The 22,029-nt window shown below is 34.9% G+C and overlaps 1 long non-coding RNA gene across 3 annotated transcripts in view; it reads right to left on the bottom strand.

The window, feature by feature from the left end:
- The window catches only part of LOC137627884 (uncharacterized), a 213,126-nt gene that overhangs the window by 30,298 nt on the left and 160,799 nt on the right, over positions 1-22,029 (bottom strand). Inside the window, exon 1 of one of the 3 annotated variants that reach the window (XR_011041234.1) lies at positions 5,401-5,548. The exons of the other annotated variants lie outside the window; for them this stretch is intronic. This is a non-coding gene — a long non-coding RNA (uncharacterized lncRNA). Of the gene's footprint in view, positions 1-5,400; positions 5,549-22,029 lie in introns of those variants that run through there. 3 annotated transcript variants of the gene reach the window in all.

The following is a 22,029-nucleotide window of genomic DNA, read 5'->3' as shown; positions in this document are numbered from 1 at the left end:
CATCGTCAACAGCTGGGAGCAGGGTCAGGAGCGTAACCACCAGCGTCTTTTCCAGCATGTTCTCAACGATTGGGAACTGTTCCGCCGCAACCGACAAGTTGTGTATAACCACGTCTCGTCAATGCAAAACAGATTGCAAGATGTTATTGCACATAATGGTGGATGGACAAAATATTAATGTTTCAAATACGATCTTGTTTTACTTATTTTCTTTTTTACAATTCAACATTGTATAACTAGAATTAAATAATTTATTTCCATAGTGATTTCACTAAACCTTGCCCACAAATGTAAGGAATGTTATGAGAATGGAAACTGAAAAAAAAAATAATAAGCTTCAATCAACCAGTATCGCTTGAGTACTAAAACAAAAGGTTAATACGAAGTTATGATTGCGATTAAACATTGAATATCACAAATTTGTAATACATAGTTTTCAGATATTTGCTATAAATTCATCGATGAATCCAGCTGATTTTAATAAAGAAAATTCATAATTATATAATAAAAGACTTGGGTATTTTATTTTTTACCAACGATTAAGACCAAGGCCAGCTCAACTGAGGGTGCAATTTAGTCATTTAAGTTAAATGTAAAATAAAAAAAAAAAAATTCTAAACCTGACGATAACTGAAAGCAATTCAATCCATCTCTTTATCTCTATGTATCTACCCATCTATGGTGCATCTAGTTGCAAGTTTTAATTGCTAATTATCTTATCTAGAATATTTAGTATTAAAAGTGATATCTTACGAAGCACTTACATTCCCTAAAGTAATTCCGTTGTCAAGTGGGCTTTTGACAACCGATAAATTCTCGAACTGCCCGTCATGAATTTATACCTTACTACTCTGAGAATGATCATCATGGAATTTATTTTCATAAAAATTAACATGCGACTGATGATTCCTTCTTGATGTTTTGTTAGGTCATATGTGGAGGGAAATATTACATATTGAACGAGATCTGTGAAACAGCTAGTTTGACGTCAATAACTTGTTTCAGACCCCCACCGTATTGTAATAAGTATTGAAGACACAAGGATATCGGAGTTATCTTATTATATAATGACATGGCTATACAACATTTATCTAATCGAGTCCCTGTTGTCATTATCAAGGTATTATAAAAGGTCTATATAGTATTGTTTGATAATACCAACGAAATTGACAAAATAAAACCAACCATAGTTCAGTCTCTCTCTCATCTATATGAGTACGATTTTATCGGTGTGCAACCATATCTACCAATGATATAAAGACCATCAGGGTGGTTAAGGTGTGTTGTTACTCAGATGACTCGAGTTTAATTACCGCCCAGAGAAATTTCCATCTAGGCTACTCTGGTGAGACGTGGCTCGAATTAAAAAAATATATATATATGAATGATACACTGGATATATTTGTTCCTTTATACATCGGGTTGTCTATTAATTTTTCCCCAAGCCTTCCGTATCATGACCTGTCAATGGCTATCATAATTGCCTTTATGAAATTATATTTATAGGTCTTGAAATTTGCGGTTTATGATCTCATTTCTTTATAAATTGATGGATTATATAAATCGAAAGCGTATTTCCATTCAAATAATTATGTTCTGAAAAAGAACCCATATATCTACTATGAACTAAAGTTGGATTTCAGCAAACGCCTGCCTCAACTGAATGTAACGAAGGTTGACGATGTCTGATTAATCAGGAATGAATATGATTTTTACCATTGCTATTATTACTACTCTGTTACTATACTATTTTTCTAAGTATTTAACAGCAACTTATTTCACTTGTAATGTGAACTATTATTCGTATATCATTAATATATTGTCTACAGTAGTGTTTATAAAAATAGGAGCACTGGCATACCAATAGCTCGACCATTCACGTCCGTCGTTACAAGACAAATAGGCTTTCATTGCGGTGTTACCATACTATTTTCATAAAACATAAGCGTAAGGGGTAAAGGAATACTTTGAGGGAACTGTACCACGAGGGCGCAAGTGTACACCTGGCATATCTACGATAGCTGCGCAAGATTTTGAAATTTCTTCCGGGGCGTCAGACACTTTAGCCATTCTTATATAACCAGCAGGTAAGTTTTATATTTAAAAATTAAGACTAACCAAAAACACTGTCATGGCCTTTGCAATACAAAGTAGCTATTGGACAATTCATTGCTGGCAAAGAAATCGGTATTAAATACTTAAATTTCTAGTTTTACATTCTATTAAAGTTTCCTGATTCAAAGCCAATAAAAACCCAAGATTTTTTTTATACCCCCGGCAAGTTATTATACATTGTTAGTTGGAAAGCACAATGCATACAGCAAAATCTAACCCGGTCCCATGCACACTAAAAACTAACCTGTCCTATGCACAGCAAAAACTGACCTGGTCCCATGCACAGCAAAAACTAAGCTTGACAAGTGGACAGGAAAAATGAACCCGGCCCAATGCAAAGCAAGAACTAACCCAGTTCAATGCATAACTAAAACTGGTCAACTTTATATCAAAAGCTAACCTAATCACATACATAAAAAAAATCTAATCCCATGCACAGCTAAATCTAATCCAGTTTCATGCACAGCAAAATATAATCCAGTTTCATGCACAGCTAAAACTAAACTAGTCCCCCCACATTAAACTCAACTCTTAGCCCCGTATATAAAAAGTTGACCAGTCTTATGTAGCCTACAGCAAAATATGACCCAGTCCTGTGCACAGCAAAATATGACTGTCCTGTGCACAGCAAAATATGACTGTCCTGTGCACAGCAAAATATGACTGTCCTGTGCACAGCAAAATATGACTGTCCTGTGCACAGCAAAATATGACTGTCCTGTGCACAGCAAAATATGACTGTCCTGTGCACAGCAAAATATGACTGTCCTGTGCACAGCAAAATATGACTGTCCTGTGCACAGCAAAATATGACTGTCCTGTGCACAGCAAAATATGACTGTCCTGTGCACAGCAAAATATGACAGTCCTGTGCACAGCAAAATATGACAGTCCTGTGCACAGCAAAATATGACAGCCCCTTGCACAGCAAAAACTAACCCAGTCACCCCCCCCCCCACACACACACACACACAAACTGACCAAGCCACCACAAACTGCAAATCTGAGTCATCCACCACAGACAGCTAAAATTGTCCCAGCACTTGCACAAGAAAAACAGGCCAATCAAATGCACTGCAAAACAGATCCAACACTAACAGGAAAAACTATTCAGCCCTTCTCAAAAAGACTGCCCGACAAACAGCAAAAACTAAGCCCCACAGAGCAAACCCTGACCGAGCCCCCAACACACGGCAAACCCTGACCGAGCCCCCAACACACGGCAAACCCTGACCGAGCCCCCAACACACGGCAAACCCTGACCTAGCCCCCAACACACGGCAAACCCTGACCTAGCCCCCAACACACGGCAAACCCTGACCTAGCCCCCAACACACGGCAAACCCTGACCTAGCCCCCAACACACGGCAAACCCTGACCTAGCCCCCAACACACGGCAAACCCTGACCTAGCCCCCAACACACGGCAAACCCTGACCTAGCCCCCAACACACGGCAAACCCTGACCTAGCCCCCAACACACGGCAAACCCTGACCTAGCCCCCAACACACGGCAAACCCTGACCTAGCCCCCAACACACGGCAAACCCTGACCTAGCCCCCAACACACGGCAAACCCTGACCTAGCCCCCAACACACGGCAAACCCTGACCTAGCCCCCAACACACGGCAAACACTGACCTATCCCTCCCCCCCACAGCAAACACTGACCTATCCCCCCCACAGCAAACACTGACCTATCCCCCCCACAGCAAACACTGACCTACCCCCCCACACACAGCAAACACTGACCTATCCCCCCCCTCACACAGCAAACACTGACCTATCCCCCCCTCACACAGCAAACACTGACCTATCCCCCCCTCACACAGCAAACACTGACCTATCCCCCCCTCACACAGCAAACACTGACCTATCCCCCCCTCACACAGCAAACACTGACCTATCCCCCCACACAGCAAACACTGACCTATCCCCCCACACAGCAAACACTGACCCATCACCCCCCACACAGCAAATACAAACCAAGCCCCCATAAAGCAATACCTGACATAGCGGCCCCCCCCCCCCACACACAGGAAAATCTGACACTAGCCCAAAGCACTGCAAAAACCTATCCAGACCCAAGCCTTGCAAAAAATTTACCTAATCTTCATACACAGCAAACACTGTCTGAACACCAATGCACAGCAAAAACCATCCTAGCCACTACATAAAGCAACATTTGACTAGCCACCTCGCTCGTACAGCAAGAACCAAACTAGCCACAAATCGTAGCACCCCATGCACAGCAAATCCTGAACCAGACCATAGCAAAAGTTAACTGACATTGTACTTGCAAAATCATGGTCTGGGTCCCACGCATAGCAATAACTAACCCCACAACGCACATTACTGAGAAACAGAGACCCCATGAGAGGAAGTCACAAATTAAATCTATATTGCCCCATACTTCATACATACAAAAGCTGCCCGCATAAACTATAAAGTAAAAATTACCCAACTAAATATAAAGCAAAAAATAACCCACCGAATATTCAATAGAGCAAAAAAATTGTGGTATGCACCATATTGTCTTTTATAGACAACGAAGATATTGTTATATACGCAATCTAACGCTCTCCAGTCACTTTCCTTTCGCACTTATTTGTTCGTGAAAGTTAAGATGATTATCATTACTTGCTAAGCTACAACCCTATTTGGAAAAGCAGTGGCCCTAACAGGGAAAATAGCCTAGTGAGGAAAGGAGACTAAGAAAAAATAAAATATTTAAACGAACAGCAACATTGAAATAGTTTTTCCTGCAAAACAAAGATTCAATCTTTTCCTAACAATTGAACCGAAAATGCGCTTAAGCTGATCCAATGAGTAAACAATTGAATATCGTGCGGAGTTAGAGTGAAAGTTATTGTCAAGTATGAAATCCGAGTCTAAAAATATAAAAACATCAGAACGAACTCAACAATCAGGAAGACATTTTAAAATCCTTGATCAATTTAAATTTACCAGTATATTTCGAAATTCAATAACCCCGTTGCTGTTCCACAATCGATAAAAGCCTTATCAGATCACTTACCATTAAAACGGAGAGTTAGTAACACAGTATGCACAAATAACTGAATAATTGTAATTCTCACTCATTCACACAAATGCTATTTTTTCTCAAGTTCCTCCAAGACCAGCAAAAGCCATTACCTGCTAGAGAACCCTTAAGTACCCTACATTCAAATCATTATAGAATTCGATACCTATTATAATCATGTTCTAATATAAACCTAAACCATAATAATGTCTAGCCATAAGGGAAACAAAATTGAAAACTTACGCATGTTCTTTTATGTACACACAAGAGGTCACCAAATTGATAGATGAACTAGTGGACTAAAGCACTCCAAGGCCCAAACACACAAATTCCAGGTAGCAAATCACTTTTGAACGTATAACCCAGCTCTGAGCTGACTTGGAAATAAAAGAGGAACAAGGAAAGACTCGCCTTAAGTTTCGTTTCTTTAGGATCCTTGGAAGCTCCTAGCACCATCTAGTGGATGAATTTTAGTATCTTATCAAATTACGAAAACCTAGTAGTAAATTTAAAAAAAAATAATGAGAGAGAGAGAGAGAGAGAGAGAGAGAGAGAGAGAGAGAGAGAGAGAGAGAGAGAGAGAGAGAGAGAGAGAGTTTCTGAAAAGTGAAATGTAAGTGGGATATGCAAAAATGATTATAGTATATATATATATATATATATATATATATATATATATATATATACACACACACACACACACACACACACACACATATATATATATATATATATATATATATATATATATATATATCGGAGTAAATCAACCTTTCATTTTCCTGTAATGTAAACAAATTATTTTCTTTCACGTAATGCCCCTCAACCTAATTTTGTATGATTCAACAACTTAATTAACTATATCACGGGTATCATTTCAACTACATACCCAAGGCTGGTAAAAAAACACGATATAAAAACTTGAAACTACGTACCTTCAAGCTTATAGGTGAGGCTTTGCATTTGCAACTCATTACAACCCCCCCCCCCGCCAAAAAAAAAGTCAAATAACAGTATAGATACAAACTTATTATGCAAAGGCCAACCGAGCAAGTCAATGATATAATGAATCCAAAATAAGAAGAATATAAAGAAAAAAGTAAAGCAGACTAAAAATCAGTGATTCCTAAAGATGGGGTTTTCGAACTGGGTAAAATCAATATGAAAAAGAGAAAACTTACGAATGGCAAAAAGAAAGAAAACGTACTGGACTATGTAAGCAGAGCATGTCATGTTTACTTAAGATTTTGAATATTCATTATATATCTAAAATTGTCCTCTTGATTAAAGTTTTATGAAGCTGGAAGATCTTAGGCTAAAATATAATACCTAGAACTCATTAAAGAACGTAAGGAAATAGAGCCAAGGTATAGCATGACGTCATTTGGGAAGGGTCAGAAAATTCTTATTTCGAAGACAAGGATCGTAAATGAGGGCCAGAAACATACTAAACTTAAATGAGAAACTAAGTTATTCTTTTTTTCTAATCATACATAAAAATAATAAATTCAACTTATAGCATACTTTCAAAAGCTTATAACAATATTTTATGTTGAAAATGCTATAATACCTACCCGATGAGATATAATAAATGTTGTAGAAAGAATAAAATTCTTTTAACTTGGCAATACTTCTGAACCCAGACAAACGTCAACAAACAATTACAGATAAATAAAAGTGTTGAAACGTGATTTTCAAGTTGTAAAAAGAGAATTCCGAGTATCTAACACAATCACAAGTAAACTGAATCCATTAAGAATAGTCTTGAATACCTTAAAACATCTTAATCAAGAGAAATTGCTCAAATAAATTCTGCCACAAAGAAGGATCTGGCATTTTTTTCCAGGGAATCTGAAAACAGGACTTTTGGGAAGAAAGGTGCGTTCTTACTGACAAATTAGCACACTTTTCGGGTTTTTTATTATTATATAAAATCTTCCGAATCTAAGGATATATACAAACACAAAATCATATTATTGTCAAGTTCCTCTTAAATTAGCCCTTTCTCGAATGGGGTGAGAATATATGTAAGCATTGGCTATTAGTGTCTATAAATACATCTGACAGAAAGATACTCTTAAACAAGAGAGGAGGTTGATAATAACATTGATTTAAATAACTATATTTTCCATGTATTGACGACATGTGGATAAAATCTATCGTTGCTTATCCAAAAAATCATGGTAGCAGTAATTGCTCGCACACCACATACGTAATGAACAACCCAATTAAATAATTTTATTATGCTACGTCATTTGGCAAGTCTGACTAAAATTATGAATTATTACACAATCCCCCTTGGGACGAATGGCCACTGTTATTATCTGATAAAGACGTGAAAGAAAGCAATTAATAAGGGAAGGAAGAGAAACACAGGTTGATTGATATATTATTGAACTGGGGAGGAAGACGTATGTTGAATAAAAGAAAATGTCACAAAGAAATATTAAAGAAAACGTAACGTATTTTGTAAACAGATCGTACATCTCATAAAATATAATTCTAATATCTATTTTGAATTCGGATATGGAATCTAAAGAGAATTCTTTATCATTAACAGACGTTCAACCAACATATTGAAGTTGTATTTCATTAAACACCGAAATCTTTTGGTAAGGAAAAGGCGACTGTGACGTCATCTAGCAAGGGGCTAAAAGTGGAAAATTTCACAGCCAAGGATTACAGAGAAGGAGTATTAGGCGGTTAAATTAAAATGAGACAATATGTTATTTAGTTTCTAATTATAGAAAAATAAATACTACATTATTCCTATCAAATAGCTTATGCTATAAATAATGGATCATTTATGTTGAAAATGCTCTAATGTTTAACTATAACGATTAAATTTACTTTGTTATATATCAACATTTTGCTTCACTTGGCAACACTTCTGAGTCCAGCCAACTGTTACGATTACTAAATCGTAAACAACATTCCTATCATCAAATTTACTCACAAGAAGCTAAAATATTATGCATAGAAGTATGAAATTCCTTAGACACCCAAAGCTCCAATCGTGTCATGCTGATAAAAATACATTATTCATGTTGAACAAATGTGTGAGATAACGCATGGCAATAAAAATAGCTATGTTTATTAGGGAAAGGATACTGTGATATATATTTATGTATATATATATATATATATATACATATATATATATATATATATACATATATATCTATATCTATCTATATATATATATATATATATATATTGTAAATGTGTATTTCCTAATAAAAGATAAAAAAAAATACTTTAAACCCAAGATACAATAATTGACAGATTGATTCTTAGTTACAAAAAGGGAGGGGCATACTTGACAAAGTATTCGTTCTTTTTATTTCTATTTTTTAACAGCGGATAATTCACCTTACAAATAAAAATGATACAAAAACACTATTCCATCCTTTTTTTCCCTTTAAATGTGCAATTAAGTAATAAATAGATGAAAATTAATATGGGTTACCAAGTCTAAAAATGATACAAAAACACTATTCCATCATTTTATCCTTTTAAATGTGTAATTAAGTAATAAATAGCTGAAAATTAATATGGGTTACCAAGTCTAAAAATGATACAAAAACACTATTCCATCCTTTTATCCTTTTAAATGTGTAATTAAGTAATAAATAGCTGAAAATTAATATGGTTTACTAAGTCTAAAAATTATACAAAAACACTATTCCATCCTTTTATCCTTTTAAATGTGTAATTAAGTAATAAATAGCTGAAAAATAATAAGGTTTACCAAGTCTACGAGAGGACGGAAAGTCTGAAAGGACACCAACTCAAAACCTGATAATGAAGTCAAAATTAACCATAAAAACTAAAGCAAATAAAATAGTGCCGAAATATAATGAAAAATAAAGATATTAGCATGCATGTATTTAGAACTTACGGAACATTCATCAGTAATCGTTCAAAATTAACTTTATTTCTTTATCTATGACCTTCAGATCAATTAACTTTTTAAGCTTTTTATAAATTACTTACTAAAAAATGCATGATGAATTTATACGTAATTCCCTAGCTTAGGCAATTCAAGTTATCAAACAAGAGAAATAAACTTAAAAAATTAAACAAGAACATCTTAAAATATTTCATAATTTCACGATCTTACAAATAAAATAACTCGGCTCTAGATTATTAATACCATTGTTTATCTGAACCTCACACATACTGTGGATGGAGGTGCTAAACAATATGTACGAGAAATTTCAATTCCATGTTAGAAAGGTATCTTCTAATAACGAAATTCTCTTTTAAAAAAACAACAGGTCACCTTATTTTTGCTTATTGGATTCAAGGCCTCATTATATTGCTGCTTGCACCAGACGGCTAAAGTTTGTTGGGAACTAAAGTAACGCTTAGTATTGAGCATGATCGTGAAGTTTCCTATTTTTCCGTTCAATGCAAATGTTGGTACTGCGTTGTAAAATTTCAACAACCGATTATTATTATTATTATCATTACTTGCTAAGCTGCAACACTAGTTGCAAAAGCAGGATGCTATAAGCCCGGGGGCTCCAACATGGAAAATAGACCAGTGAGGAAAGAAAACAAGGAAAAATAAAATATCTTAAGAACATTAACGACACCAAAATAGATATTACCCATATAAAGTATAAAAAGAGAATTAAGATAGAATAGTGTGCCTAAGTGTACCCTTAAGCAAGAGAACTCTCACCCAAGACAGTGGCTATGGCACTACCCAAGACTAGAGAACAGTGGCTTGATTTTGAAGTGTCCTTCTCCTAGACGAACTACTTACCATAGCTGAAGAGTCTCTTCTACCCTTATCAAGAGGAAAGTAGCCAGTGAACAATTAGAGTGCAGTAGTTAACCCCTTGAGCGAAGAAGAATTGTTTTGCTTTACTTAGCAATGAGAACAGTTATAAATAAACCGTATGAACAGGAGTTGATATTCAGGTTTATTTATAACTGATTTGTGTAAAGTTATGAGAAGTTGTGCAATATGTGTTGTTAATCTATTCTTGAAATATCTACGGGAAGTGATATCTTCACTAGACAGAAGCGAAATGCAAAGAGTTTCAGGTAGACTTTCTCACCTCTTTTTATTTAAGTAAAATCCAACACCAGGAAATACAAATTTGTTCTGGATTATAGAAATTATTATTATTATTATTATTATTATTATTATTATTATTACTTCCGCCAACAAAGTTGGAAGGAGGTAATGTTTTACCCCCTGTACATATAAAATCTTTTATCATTATATTATTATTATTATTATTATTATTATTATTACTAACAAAGCTACAACCCTTGTTGGAAAAGCATGATGCTATAAGCCCAATGGCTTCAACAGGGAAAAATAACCTAGTGAGGAAAGGAAACAACGAAATAAACAAACTACAAGAGAAGTAATAGCAATCAAAAATAAAATATTTAACGATCATTAACAATATTAAGTTAGATCTATCATACATAAACTATAAAAACTTCATAAAAAAAAGAGGAATAGAAACATAATAGATAATAACAGTTTTGGACTGAGTTATCTTAATTCCTTTCTTTGAAAATGCCCAAAATTGCGTTCATAGTTTACTTGAAAATTCCTTTTTTTTTTTTTTTTTTTTCATATGAGCAACTGTTAACCTCTTTCCAATTTTCAAATCTTGACTAATTCAAGACTGAAAGTTCTTAACTAGGAAATATTGAAGCTTCTCTTTATGTGCCATCTGGTGTAGAAGTGTCACACTATACACAATTAGTTTAACCAGGCCAAGTAAGGCAAGTTTAAAAGAGTTTACTAAATATATTTTTGTAGACACAAGTAAGGTAAGTTTAAACGGCTTAGTAAACAGATTTTTGTAGTGCAAATTACCGTAAGTTTAAACGAGTTTATTAAATATATTTTTGTAGACACAAGTAAGGCAAGTTTAAACGGCTTATTAAAGATTTTTGTAGCTTCAAGTAAGGCAAGTTTAAACGAGTTTATTAAATAGATTTTTGTAGTGGCAAGTAAGGTAAGTTTAAACGAGTTTATTAAATAGATTTTTGTAGTGGCAAGTAAGGTAAGTTTAAACGAGTTTATTAAATAGATTTTTGTAGCCCCAAGTAAGACAAGTTCAGATGACTTAATTAAATATATCTTTAAAGCCCCAAGTAAGGTAAGTTTAAACAAATTTATTATATAGATTATTATAGCGTCAAGTAAGGTAAGTTTAAACGAGTTTATTAAATAGATTTTTGTAGCTCCAAGTAAGGCAAGTTTAAACGACTTTATCAAATAGATTTTGGTAACATGTTCTCAAGCACCCCTTGTAACTTTTTGATGCATCCTGCTCCATCTCTATATGCAGTCATTGTTTTCTCAAAAAAAGAAATATATATATATATATATATATATATATATATATATATATATATATATATATATATATATATATATATATATATATATATAGTACTGTTGATGAATTCTTCGTATGAATATACAACAGAGGAAAACAAGTCAAGGGTGATAAATAGTTATCAGCAATAAATGGCAATCAGCTCCCCTTGCCCTGTCGTACGTTTGCATTTCCCATTAAGGCAGTCTTTTGCAGCAAAAGCAGGCAGCTGGCGAAAGGCAAATCGCTGAAGTCAAATGAAGCATTATTTAGGGAGGGCGACGGACTCAGACTGAGTACTTTGTCAATTTCTCGAAAAGCAAATGGGGATGACCCTCGGCTTTGAAAGGGAAAGGAGAGGTGGTTTGTTATCTCACGCCAAGAGAGAGAGAGAGAGAGAGAGAGAGAGAGAGAGAGAGAGATAACTGGAATCAAGTGTAAGTTGATATGTACTCCAAGCAACTCATACTGCTTGAGAGAGAGAGAGAGAGAGAGAGAGGAGAGAGAGAGAGAGAGAGAGAGAGAGAGAGAGAGAGATTAAATATAATTATCTCAGTTGATTTACTATTAGGTTATATAAGAACGAGAGAGAGAGAGATTAAACATAATTATCACAGTTAATATATTAGAAGGCTATATATATACATATATGAGAGAGAGAGAGAGAGAGAGAGAGAGAGAGAGAGAGAGAGAGAGAGAGAGAGAGAGAGAGAGAGAGAGATTAAACATAATTATCACAGTTAATATATTAGAAGGCTATATATACATATATGAGAGAGAGAGAGAGAGAGAGAGAGAGAGAGAGAGAGAGAGAGAGAGAGAGAGAGAGAGAGAGCGAGAGAGAGATTAAACATAATTATCACAGTTAATATATTAGAAGGCTATATATATACATATATGAGAGAGAGAGAGAGAGAGAGAGAGAGAGAGAGAGAGAGAGAGAGAGAGAGAGAGAGAGAGAGAGATTTAACAATGATCACAGTTAATATATTAGAAGGCTATATATACATATATATATGAGAGAGAGAGAGAGAGAGAGAGAGAGAGAGAGATGAGAGAGAGAGAGAGAGAGAGAGAGAGAGATTAAACATAATTATCACAGTTAATATATTAGAAGGCTATATATACATATATGAGAGAGAGAGAGAGAGAGAGCGGAGAGAGAGAGAGATTTAACAATTATCACAGTTGATATATTAGAAGGCTATATGAGAGAGAGAGAGAGAGAGAGAGAGAGAGAGAGAGAGAGAGAGAGAGAGAGAGAGATTAAACATAATTATCGCAGCTAATATATTGGAAGGCTATAAATATTTGAGAGAGAGAGAGAGAGAGAGGGAGAGAGAGAGGAGAGGAGAGAGAGAGAGAGAGAGAGAGAGAGAGAGAGAGAGAGAGAGAGAGAGAGAGAGAGATTAAATATAAGTCTCGCAGTCAATTTAAAATATGCTATATAAGAAATAAATCGTAAGAAAATAAAATTGATGAAAAGGGACAATTCCTGAAGCGACTTAGTGTAAAAACGTAGTTATCAATTCAGATTTTTAATGTCTAATAAGTTAAAGTTTTTTCGTATTAGCTGATGTGGATTGGTTAAATCCTTTCGTTTCTGGCGGATAAAAGAAATGGTGAATGTTGAGTTTATGAAAGCATTGCTGATACTTGTCACAAGCATTAGAATTCTGCTGCATGTGGTAATATGTTATAAGGTACAAAAGCCTGTAGAGTATGATCGATTGATTGATTGACTGATTGATTTGAGGTTTTCTGGCATCCTGACATCTATGGTCATTGATGCCGTGTAGAGTATGAGGAAGTATTTGCCTGCAGCTATTACCATTGGTAGGTGATTACTATCATTATTATTATTATTATTATTATTATTATTATTATTATTATTATTATTATTATTATCAGCTAAGCTACAACCCTAGTTGGAAAAGCAGGATGCTATAAGCCCAAAGGATCCAACGGGGAAAAATAGCCCATTCAGGATAGGAAATAGGGAAATAAATAAACTTCAAAAGAAGAAATGAACAGTAACAACATTAAAACAGATATTTCATATATAAACTATAAAAGAGACTTATGTCAGCCTGTTCATCATAAAAACATTTGCTGTAAGTTTGAACTTTTGAAGTTCTACCGATTCAACTACCCGATTAGCAAGCTATTACTATTTACAAGTACTTAGAAACTTCGACGTTTTTCACCGGCAAATTAGGTATTTAGATTTAATTCTTTATTCATTTAGATTTATTTTTTCAATTATTGTGAAATCTTCGATAAGAAATTCAGAAGCGATTCGATTTTACTACGAATGTCTTCCGAGGTTAATTATATTCCTTTAAAGAGTACAAAGCTTTAGTTGGCATTAAAAGTTTCATGAAGAATTTTTTTTTTTTTTACTTTTATCAGGCAATTATACAATTGTACACGTTCATTTTTACAAATATATACTTATAATACATATATCTATACTTTAATATTGGTTTTCATGTTGTGGTTTATAATTCAACATTTCCATATTTTAACATTAGTCACTCAGATAAATATTTACAAAACATAATAAACAAATCTAGCTGATAATGCGATTAAAAAAGAGATGAAGAATTATTTAGAAAATTCCATAATTGATTTTTATCCAAACACTAAAACAAGAGAAATTAACAAAGGATAATTAGCTTTATTAACTTGAGACAACCGCAATACATAATTATGATCTAATTAGTCACTGGCTTCCTTGAGAAAGTTGCAACAATTTGCAACACGCGAATGCCACAGTAGTAATTAACCTTACAAGGTGCAATTTCAAACAACACTTTCTTAAAAAATGTTGCAAAACACGTTGATTCCCCGAAGCGCTTCTCAGGCATACTTCTGCTTTCCTCGCCTTTCTTTGCGTTTATAAAACTGGGCAGCAGGTTGTTGTTTTTTTTTTTTTTTTTTTTTCTTTTTTTTTTTTTTTTTTTTTTTTTTTTTTTTTTTTTTTTTTTTTTTTTTTTTTTTTTTGCGTAATTAGGGCACGCTGTTTAGAGCATATTTTACTTCCTCCATCGCAGGTGTTTTTCCAGATTAAACTTCAAGGTCGTTAAATACTTAATTTTTTCCAAACCTGCTTTTCGCAACGCTGCCAACAAGTTTCTTTGCATAAAGGTTTAAAGGCCGCTCATTAATGGTAGAGGCAAGGGACAGGGACATTACCCTATCAAGTAGGACAATGTCCTAGAGACTGGACCATATTACATATGATCAGCGCCAAGGCCCATCTCCACTCAAGCTAGGACAAAGGAGGGCCAGGTAATGGCTGCTGATGGCTCAACAGGTAGACCTATAGACTCCTCCAAACCCCCTATCCTTAGCTCACAAGAATGGTGAGGTTGCAGCAACCAAATGAACTAACGAGTTTGAGCGGGACTCGAACACCAGTCTGGCAATCAGGCAGGCAAGGACGCTACCACCAGGCCGCCGTTGTTTGTTTTAAGGTTTGCACTAGTTGTAAAAAGAATAGAATATTCATGCAAACAATTTCTTTGCATTAGAGACTAATTTTAACGGGACATGAGATTCTAGAGCTTCGTAGTTTAATTTTAGTTCACACCCCTGATCAAGATAATATGGATTTTCATGAATGAAATGCTGTAAAAATATCAAATCTTGACGTTTCATTTCATGAAAGGGGCATCGAACTAGAGACAGCCTAGTGACAATTACATACAAATCTTATAATACGCAGTCATAGATATCCCACTATAGATGCTGTGAGAGTCTATAACTCTATACATTCACTTGCAAATGTATGCTAATATGCGTACTGCCTCAGAGTTGAGCATATCCTGGGATATGTATAATAAAATGTATAGAGTTGAAGTAGCGGTGGTCGATGTGGTAACATCCCTGATTGGTGTCGAGTCCCGCTCAAACTCGTTAGTTTCTTTGGTCACTGCAACCTCACCATCCTTGTGAGCTAAGTGTGGGGGGTTTGGGGGAGCCTATAGGTCTATCTGCTAAGTTAACAGCGGCCATTGCCTGGACCTCTTCGGTCCTAACTTGGGTGGAGAGGAGGCTTGGGCGCTCTTCATATGTATATATGGTCAGTCTCTAGAGCATTGTCCTGCTTGATAGGGCAAAGTCACTGTCCTCTTGCCTCTGCCATTCATGAGCAACCTTTACACCTTTAAACCTTTAACGGGCACGTAAATTGGAAAGGAAAAAAATGTACTAGCTCGTTAAGAAAAAAACTGCCGTGAATAAAAACTATGTGAAATGTAGTCAATACACAGAAATTATCACAAGAACACGAATATACAAGTAAATATATATATATATATATATATATATATATATATATATATATATATATATATATATATATGGTATTTGTTTACAAGACCACACTCTCCACATGCTGCCAAATTATGCAAACCTATTGTTTTCCTCTATTACTTTTTCATAATTTAAAACAAGTTAAAATGATAAAAAATACTATAGATATATAAGAAAAAACTAGCCTGATTTCCTCACTAAACTAGTATTTGGATATTCAAGATAGTATTCATTATTACAGCAAAAGCACATACCAACTTAAAGAGACGGTCGTCTCCCTTAATAGCATTGATTCCTGGTTCACTACCTTTCATAAGGTCAAGGGTCACGCTCCTCGTCATAGATTGAGCTGTATTCCCAACTAATTGGCAGGCGACCCCTTGACCGCCCCCCCCCCCCCCCCCGCCCCCCAACCCCCGTCCCTGGGTAATTGGGTAACGAAGCTCAAGGACTCGTTACTTTCCCCTTCTGCATCGTAAGAGAATTTATGGTCGAATAAATATTTATGGGATACACAGCTCAGCTTGTAAATATGTCAGGGCTATGACATTTTGAGAGCTCGTGAGGTGGCTGTTGAAGAAAATATATATAGTGATAAATGGCATTAAATAGTTTAAATAATATACAAGATTGAAACATTCTTTTGTAGAGAAAAAAGTTAAATTTGTATTATTAAATACTATCCCCCCAAAAATCGAGGGTAGGCTATTTTCCTTGTTGGAGTCCCTGGGCTTATAGGCATCCTGCTTTTCCAACTAGGGTTGTAGCTTAGCAAGTGATGATAATAATAATAATAATAATAATAATAATAATAATAATAATAATAATAATAATACAAGAAGTTGAAATAAAACAGGAGGGAGATACAAAGATAACAGGGCAGATAAAATACACGAAAAGAAAACACACAAAGGAAATTAAATAATTCTATTATTTTCTTTTGTGCAATGTAAAAATGATTGATGACAATAACTCTATCATTCCTTCAACTAAATAATGCCAATAATAACTCCGACATAGCCATCAGCCTTGACAGACGGAGAAGCTGAAACATATATTTGGTAGCCTATTGGAAAAATCCCTGTTTAACAATCTGTTGGACGGGAGTTCGAGAAAAGCTAAAGTTCGATAGTTTCCAGTAGTGTCTGCAACCTTTTCCTCCTTGCGAGCTAGGAATGGGGGGGGGGCCTATAGATCTACATGCTGAGTCATTAGCAGCCATTGTCTGACACTCCTGGTCCTAACTTGATGGAAAGGGGGCTAGGACATTGATCACATGTATATGATCAGTCTTTAAGGCCTTATCCTGTCTATGGGGTATAACCACTGTCCCTTGCCTCTGCTATTCATGAGCGACCTTTTGAACCTTTAAAACTGCGGTGGCCGATGTGGTAACGTCCCTAGCTGGTGAACACCAGACTGGGGTTCGAGTCCCACTAAAACTCGTTTGTTTCTTCTGTCGCTGCAACCTCACTATTCTTGTGAGCTAAGGATGGGTGGTTTGAGGGAGCCTATAGGTCTATCTGCTGAGTCATCAGCAGCCATTGCCTGGCCCTACATGGTCCTAGCTTGGGTGGAGAGGGGTCTTGGGCGCTGATCATATGTATATATAGTCAGTCTGTAGGGCATTGCCCTGCTTGATAGGGTAATGTTACTGTCCCTCGTCTCTGCCATTCATGAGTGGCCTTTAAACCTTCAAATGTATACGACAGAATCACCTGAAATAACGGAGTACAAAAGAAGACTATATATATATATATATATATATATATATATATATATATATATATTCGTATTTTCAGGTAAAATTTTCTGATTTAACATATCAAACCCCAACAAAATATAAATATCGGACACGATTTTCACCTGAAATGAGATTTCGTGCAATACGATATACCTTTATGTATTCTGAAATTGACACCAGACTTTTTATTACGTTAAATAAGATCGCTAATTAAATTCCTGTCTGCAATGAGATCAAATAAGCTCTCAAAGGGGAAATCTGATCAGAAGTCCCTTTCATTATCGTAATTACCTCCTGAATATATACACACACACACACACACACATATATATATATATATATATATATATATATATATATATATATATATATATATATATATATATATATACACACAGTAATCCTTTTCAGAGTGGGGATACCTTGAACATGGCGAAATGGTTTGTGTATCACCATGACTAGCAAACCTGTACTAGTCAGGGCCACCCATACTAGGTTGATTTGCTGTGAGCAATCAGGCTAAAGTCTCCAACCATCGCAGTCCACAGTCAGTAGTGTGGTGATGAAATGGCTAAACATCAGACATGAATAAAGACACGTCTGAGGCCTTTGTCCTTCACTGGACTAGAAACGGCTGCATTTCTTGATGTGTTAGTGTATATATATATATATGTATATACATATATATATTTATATATATAGGTATATTTATTTATATATATTTATATATATATATGTATGTATGTATATATATATGTATATATATATATATATATATATATATATATATATATATATATATATTTATATATATGACAATGAAACAATCCCCAACAGATTTAGTAGATTTGAGGACAAAGCCCCAGAAGAATATTGGGAGTTAAATGGCAGGACAGGATTGGAAATGAAACTATAAGAGAGATTACTCGAGTCCATATGTGCTTAAGATCATGGTGAGAGTTAGATGGAGATGGTTTAGGCATGCTCTTCGCACTCCACAAGAGAGATTAGTTCACAAAACGTTTAACTGGGCTCCACCAGGTACGAGAAGACTTGGGAAGACCCAGGCCCACATGGCTGAGGACTATGAAGCGTTAAGCAGATAATGAATGGAGAAGTATTGAATTAAAAGCTCATGAAAAAGACGATTGGCGAAATCTAATAGAGGCCCTTTGCGTCAATATGCGTAGAAATGATGATGATGATGATGATGATGATGATGACACGCAAGAACGCGTACACATAATTAAGTCATAAATTAATTGAAATCCAACAAATGGAACATCGGCATTCGCCTGACGATCTTTATCTGATGACATAGAAGAGTCTCTTGCAATGGGTGGCCTTGCTATTGAAATCAAGAAAACGAGACTGCAGGACAAAAGCAAAATGATCTACATGGAGTGCGTACCTGGCAATCGGTCAGTTTGCCTTTTGAAAGCATTTCTGCTTCGAAACCGGAACGAGGGAAAGTGAATTTGCTCGCAGAAGCACTCGTCTCGTCGTGCTTGTTAAGAGAAAATAACTGGAATCAAGTGTAAGTTGATGTGTACTCGAAGCAATTCACAATGAGAGAGAGAGAGAGAGAGAGAGGAGAGGAGAGAGAGAGAGAGAGAGAGAGAGAGAGGAGAGAGAGAGAGAGAGAATAACTGGAACCAAGTGTATGTTGATTTATACTCAAAGCAACTCAAAATGTTTGAGAGAGAGAGAGAGAGAGAGAGAGAGAGAGAGAGAGAGAGAATAACCGGAACCAAGTGTATGTTGATATATACTCAAAGCAACTCAAAATGTTTGTGTGTGTGTGTGAGAGAGAGAGAGAGAGAGAGAGAGAGAGGAGAGAGAGAGAGAGAGAGAGAGAGAGAGAGAGAGAGAGAGAATAACTGGAATCAAATGTAAGTTGATATGTACTCAAAGCAACTCATAGTGTTAGAGAGAGAGAGAGAGAGGAGAGAGAGAGAGAGGAGAGAGAGAGAGAGAGAGGAGAGAGAGAGAGGAGAGAGAGAGAGAGAGAGAATAACTGGAACCAAGTGTAAGTTTATATATACTCGAAGCAACTCATACTGCTTGAGAGAGAGAGAGAGAGAGAGAGAGAGAGAAGAGAGAGGAGAGAGAGAGAGAGAGAGAGAGAGAGAGAGAATAACTGGAACCAAGTGTATGTTGATATATACTCAGAGAACTCAAAATGTTTGAGAGAGAGAGAGAGAGAGAGAGAGAGAGAGAGAGAGAGAGAGAGAGAGAGAGAGAGAGAATTCAAATTTCTACCCTTTTTTCCAATCATCTTTGATATTAATAATGATAATCACACATTTATGCATGATATCTCTCCATTACGTTCGAATGATTTACTTAACTATTAACGATTTGCTTTTAATTACCGGACATGAATCATGTACTTTGCATTAGTGAACGAGGCGAGGAAGGGAAGCAATTGATTATTGCAGTTTTGAGAAGGCTACCGATTCTGGGGTCATTTCAGGTCTTTTGGATAAAGAATTAAAGGGAATAATAAAGCATCGATGAGGAATAAGAGGAAATTGTACAATGCTATGAATAGAAAGAGGACATTTTCTCTCTCTCCTCTCTCTCTCTCTCTCTCTCTCTCTCTCTCTCTCCTCTCTCTCTCTCTCTTACACAGACATTATTATCATTATTATTATTATTATTATTATTATTATTAGCTAAGCTACTGTACAACCGTAGTTGGAAAAGCAAGATGCTATAAGCCTAATGGCTCCAATAGGGAAAAATAGCCCAGTGAGGAAAGGAAATAAAGAAATAAATGAATATGAGAAAAAATTAAGAATAAAATATTAAAAAACAGTAACAACATTAAAACAGATATGTCATATATAAGCTATAAAAAAGACTTATGTCAGCCTGTTCATCATAAAAACATTTGCTCCAACTTTGACAGCCTAATATCTCTCAAACTTGCTTATCGCTAACTCTCGCCCAATTGATTTGTCAATCTGCCGATCAATCTAATTATCTATCTTTACATTTTATTACGTATTTTGTCCACATCCCCACCTTTAATTTACATATAACATCTGTCTGGAATATGAAAACAACGAGAAGTGGAATCTCTCTTAAAAAAAAAAAAAAAAAAAAAAAAAAAAAAAAAAAAAAAAAAAACCTGGCGGGTTCCAAAAGAGAATATATCTTACCTGAAAATACTATTCAGATAAAGATATTCCCAACACAGGACCAGGCGAAACGGGAGAAAAATTCCTCAAGACATTCACAATTGCGACATTATGAATTCATGAAAAATAAAGATTTTTTTTCTTTTTTTTTCCGTACCCCCAAACCCCGAGAACCATCTACAGCCCCTGCCGTTCATCTGCTCTAGGATACAATACAATCCTTTAATAATGCTCCTTTTATCTTTTTTTAAGTTATGGAAATTCAAAACTTTACAAAGGATGCTGTATCAAAAGGATTTATTTGTATATGTTCTGCTATTATGAATGTCCCTGACTAGTACAGCTTTGCTGATCATGGCGATATACACTCTTTTGCCACGTAAAGATATCCTCACTCAGAAAGGGATATATATATATATATATATATATATATATATATATATATATATATATATAATATAATGTGTGTGTGTTCGTGTGTGTGTGTGTATATATATATATATATATATATATATATATATATATAATATATAATATAAATATATATATATATATATATATGAGAACAAATATATGTAAAGTACATGCCCTTTAATATACAAAGGTTTTCCCAGAAATTTCATCAAGGGGCCTCCGAAAAATTGTCTATAAATTATGAAAAGCAAAACATGAAGAAAGAAAAACGACGGTATTTCTTCGTCCCATCGATTTCCAACTCCCTTTGATCTTGTTGCTTTAAGGAAGCGACCCGAATCCTCTTAAGTGAAAATATCTTCGATGTTCACGCATATATTTCTAGAAACTTTTAAAGTATTCAAATTCTCAAAGGCTTCAAGGAAATCAACTACAATCAATTTTTTTTCACACAGTAAGGGGCTGAATTTGTATAAAAAAAAAAAAAAAAAAAAAAAAAAAAAAAAAAAAAAAAAAAAAAAAAAAACATTAATAATCTTGTCTACGACATTTCTTAAGTCTCTGAAAAGAAATGCTATAGGTATTTTCCATTTCCTCATACAGGGAGGAAAGTAAAACCAAATGTATATTAAGTCAATTTCATCAAATAATTTTGTTGGCAATCAATTAATTCAGTATTTCATATATGGTACAGAAAAAAAAAATTCCCTAAAATTATATATTCTCAAACGGAAGTTTCTGCATTAAAAAGAAAAAAATGCAAAAAATGATAAAAATTAGAAGTGAAACTTCAAAAATATTCAAATACGCGAAAAAAAATCTATGCTGACAGAGTTGTAAGACCACAAAATTCACATTTCTTTAACCATAAGTCATAGCTTAATAAAAT

This window comes from Palaemon carinicauda, chromosome 35 (assembly GCF_036898095.1).
Source record: "Palaemon carinicauda isolate YSFRI2023 chromosome 35, ASM3689809v2, whole genome shotgun sequence".
NCBI classification, from domain to species: domain Eukaryota; kingdom Metazoa; phylum Arthropoda; class Malacostraca; order Decapoda; family Palaemonidae; genus Palaemon; species Palaemon carinicauda.
Note: the sequence above shows the minus strand (reverse complement) of the source record. Positions and strands in the feature narration are given on the sequence as shown.